The sequence below is a fragment of the Octopus bimaculoides genome, chromosome 7, assembly GCF_001194135.2.
Source record: "Octopus bimaculoides isolate UCB-OBI-ISO-001 chromosome 7, ASM119413v2, whole genome shotgun sequence".
Taxonomy (NCBI): domain Eukaryota; kingdom Metazoa; phylum Mollusca; class Cephalopoda; order Octopoda; family Octopodidae; genus Octopus; species Octopus bimaculoides.
Genome location: NC_068987.1, coordinates 54117447 through 54121821, shown reverse-complemented (window position 1 = coordinate 54121821; position 4375 = coordinate 54117447). Strand labels below are relative to the sequence as shown.

The 4375-nt window shown below is 38.1% G+C and overlaps 1 protein-coding gene across 44 annotated transcripts in view; it reads left to right on the top strand.

Moving 5' to 3' along the window:
- The first annotated feature begins 3750 nt into the window (after positions 1 to 3750).
- The window catches only part of LOC106869507 (troponin T, skeletal muscle), a 92086-nt gene continuing 91461 nt past the window's right edge, over positions 3751 to 4375 (top strand). For 35 of the 44 annotated variants that reach the window (XM_052969690.1, XM_052969683.1, XM_052969685.1 and 32 more), the window contains exon 1: positions 3751 to 3907. The gene's annotated coding sequence lies outside the window, so the exon portion shown is untranslated. The remainder of the gene's footprint in view (positions 3908 to 4375) is intronic. The other 9 variants (XM_052969684.1, XM_052969686.1, XM_052969680.1 and 6 more) reach the window with 6 other exon arrangements.

Below are 4375 nucleotides of genomic sequence, written 5' to 3'. Positions count from 1 at the left end.
ATGGTTTCAAATTTTGGCACAAGGCTTGCAACTTCGGGGAACGAAGCAAATGGATTAGATCGACCCTAGTGTTCAACTAGTACAACATTTTATCAACTTTGAAAGGATGTAAGGCAAAGTCGGCCTAAGCGGAATGTGAACTTTGAGCGTAAACACGGACGAAATGCCGCTATGCATCTTGCCCGGCGTGCTGACGATTTTTCCAGTTCACTGCCTTTTAACTTGATATTAATATCGATTTCAGATTTTTGTACAGGGCCAGCAAGTTCAAGGGAGGGTTTAAGTCGATTACATCGACCCCAGTGCTCAACTGATGCTTTTCTTTCTTTTTTTTTTGTTATCGATTCTGAAAGGATGAAAGGTAAAATCGACCTCGGCGGAATGTGAACTCAGGACGTAAAGTCGGGCGGGATGCTGCTATGCGTATTTAACTATGCGTATTTAACTTGCTATTGATGCCAGCAACACATTGACATATCAACTATACCAATGCTTTGTGGCAATGCTGGAAGATTTCCGAAACTTTCTTAATATGTTTCTTTGCCTTTAATCCTTCTAATCCGACCAGGGACGACAAAACTCACATAGGTACAAGGCCTGAACATTTCTAGGGGAAGGCGTTAATCGTTAGCACCGCGCCCCACCCATGTAGTTTACTCTGATATATTTTTTTAACCCTGGAAGGTGAGGTGACCTAGGCTAGATTTTAACCCAGAACGTAAAGAGCCGAAAGAAATGCTGCAAACCATTTGCCAGGCGCTCTAATACTTCTACCAGCTCACCGACTGTGAGCATCTTTTATCGTTTAATTGTGTTAGTCATCAGACTGCGGCTATGCTGCAGCAACACATTGAAGGATTCTAGTCGAACGAATCGATCTCAGTACTTACTTTTTAAAGTCTGGTACTTATTCTGTCGGTCTGTTTTGCTGAATCGCTACACACAACAACACCGGTCATCAAGCGGTGGTGGAGGACACACAATCCCCCCACACACACACGCACGCACACAGAGACACACACACACACATGCACACGTATACAAGGGCTTCTTTCTGTTTCCGTCTACCAAATCCACTCAATGCTTTATTCGGTCCGAGTCCGTAGAAGACACTTGTCCATGTTGCCACGCAGTGAGACAGATGCCGGGATCATGTGGTTGGGAAGCAAACTTCATTCCGCACATCCACACAGCTACACCTGCGACTGTACAGCTAATGGAAAATAAAGAAAAATAATTAACACTATATAAAACGTAGCTTTAACTAGATTTGAACCTTCGCTCTCTTTTTTACATTGAAGACTGATACACACTATGGCAGAAAAATATATTCTTAGAAGACAATATGCAATATTAAACTTTAACTGGATCCGAACTTTCAGCCTCAGGTTTACTTTGAACAATGATTACCTCTACCACCATTCCACGTCAAAAGAAGAAGCGACCGAAAAGTAAAAAGACGTATTCTAATATTTTTTTCTGCTCTAGGCACAAAGCCCGAAATTTTGGGGGAGCGGGACAGTCGATTAGATCAACCAGTACGCAACTGGTACTTAATTCCTCAACTCCGAAAGGATGAAAGGCAAAGTCGACCTCGGCGGAATTTGAACTCGGAACGTAAAGACAGACGAAATACAGACGTATTCTACTATTAAGAAGACAGTAAGACGATGGGAAATGACATGGCCTAGGTTCGATATCGCTACGTGGTACCCAGCGTCTCCTACTAGAGTCTTATGTTGACTAATACCCTGTGGGTGGAATTTATTACGTAGGATCTATACGGTACGCATACACTCATGTGTGCGTGTGTGTGTGTGTGTGTGTGTGTGTGTGTGTTTGTGCTTGTGTATGTGTGTTTGTGTGTGTGTGTGTGTGTGTGTGTTTCAGCCAGTCCCGTCTCCTGTTCTTTAGCTTCCATGGCATACAGCCACCTACTCAGGCCTACTCCTATTGTACTCTATTTTCGAATTGAGTACTTCACTGGACCGATACTTAAAACGGACACACATACACACATATATAAGTTCAGTCCCATTGCGTGGTACCATGGGTAAGTGTATTGTAGCCTCGGGTTAACCAAAGCCTTGTGAGTGAATTTGGTAGACGGAAATCCCGTAACTTAGCGGTTCGGCAAAAAAGACCGATAGAATAAGTATTAGGTTTACAAAGAATAAGTCCTGAGGTCGATTTGCTCAACTAAAAGCGGTGCTCCAGCATGGCCACAGTCACATGACTAAAACAAGTAAAAGAGTAAAAAGAGTAAAGAGTAATATGTATACATATATACATGCACACACACACACACACACACACACACACACACACACATATATACATATATGTGTGTGTGTGTGTGTGCAAGCGTGTGTGTGTGCATGCGCGTGTGCATGTGCGTGTGTGTGTGTGCTTGTGCCCCACACACCCCACCGCTTGACAACCAGTGTTGGTGTGTTTATGTGTCTGTAACTTAGCGGTTCGGCAAATGTTACCAATAGAATAAGTACTAGGCTTTAAAAAGAATAAGTCCTGGGGCCGATTTGCTCGCTTAAAACCTTGAAGGCGGTATCCCAACATGACCGCAGTCTAATGACTGAAACAAGATAAATGATAAAAGATATATTGGTACATGCACACACATATTGATGCATGCACACAAAACTGAACACACACACACACATACACACACACACACACACACACACACACACACACACACACACAGACGCACGTATTTGTACATGATACTCTTTCCATTTTACTTTCTCCTTTTTTTTTCTCTCTCGAACTGGAACTCCTAACAAACTCTATATTGTACACCTCTTGGTATTTCGTCTAACTTTTACAGTTACTTCTGAAACTAAACATCGACTTCATAATAATAAACCACAGTTATCGTCTGCTACTATCATTCTTACTTAGTAACTCCTCTTATTTTATTTTCTCTCCCTTCCCTTCTTTTCCATCCTTTACCGATTCCATCCATAGCTTGTGAATTACTTTCTGAGTCTATTAATACAATGCGGACTCCGTACTTTCTTTCAATATATAGTTCACCTTTATTTCTTTCTTCAACATTTGATTTTTTCTTTTTATCTTTTTCACCCCTTCTGCTTACTATACCGCAGTGCCTTTCTCTATTTCTACCTTTCTTCTCCTACCTACGTATTCCTCATTTCTCGACTATCTCACTCTGTTTCTTCCAAACACCCACCCACCCTTTACCTCTCCATTGGCTCGCAGAAGGAACCTCCTCATGTTACCGTCTGCCTATAAAAGGATTGCCGAGTTAGTCAGAGACAACACCTTCCCCCTCAAACGTCTTCAACCCTCCACCTCACAAATCTCACCACCAAACACAAACTTTACCCATCAGCGTTCTCCACAACTAGAAGAGGGAGAAGGAGAAATAGAAGTTAAAAAAAAGACGAGAGAAAGAAGAAGAAATAGAAGTTGAAGAAGAAGAAGAAGAAGTAAAAAAACAGAACGGGATAGCAGTATTTTTGTAAATAGGGGAATACAGGTTATTTTTCAAACTGAAAACTAAATTCTAAATTAAGTAATTGAAATAGATATTTCACTACTTTAAAATATCAAATAAAATTCTATTTAAAATTCTTTAAGCAAATTTATCTCGAGGCAAACGAAAATATCTTTAAAAAGTATTTTCTTACTGAAATAGTTTGGAATTCCTGGCCTTGTCAATAGTTGTTGGGTTGAAATATTTCTAAGGATAGTGTCTTTTCCACCCCTCTTATGAGAATAGTAACTTATAGATAAACTTTTTATGCTAGGTTTTTGATGGTCTCTGTACTGTTTTAATAATATCATCATTCCTACGGAGTGCCTCTTCTTTGAACATTCCAGTTGCTGATCTCTGGTCGCCATTTTTTGTTTCGATCTAAAGGTAAGGAAACCAAAGTGAAAAAACCCACCTAAAACTTGACTCTAACAGCACCCATATTACTATAAACTGTCAAAGCTTTCTAATATTTGTCTATATTGATTTGTATTACATTTTCAATAAGATTTTTTCCTTTTGATTATATATTTTACCTGTTGTGTGTGTGTGTATATATATATATATATATATATATATATATATATATATATATATATATATATATATACATATACATATATATATATTATATATATACATATAAATACTTATATATCATATACATATATATATATTATAGACATGTATATATACATACATATATACATATTTATGTATACATATATATATTATATACATGCATATATACATATTTATGTATATATATATATATATTATAACATGCATATATACATATTTATGTATATATATATATATTATATACATGCATATATACATATTTATGTATATATA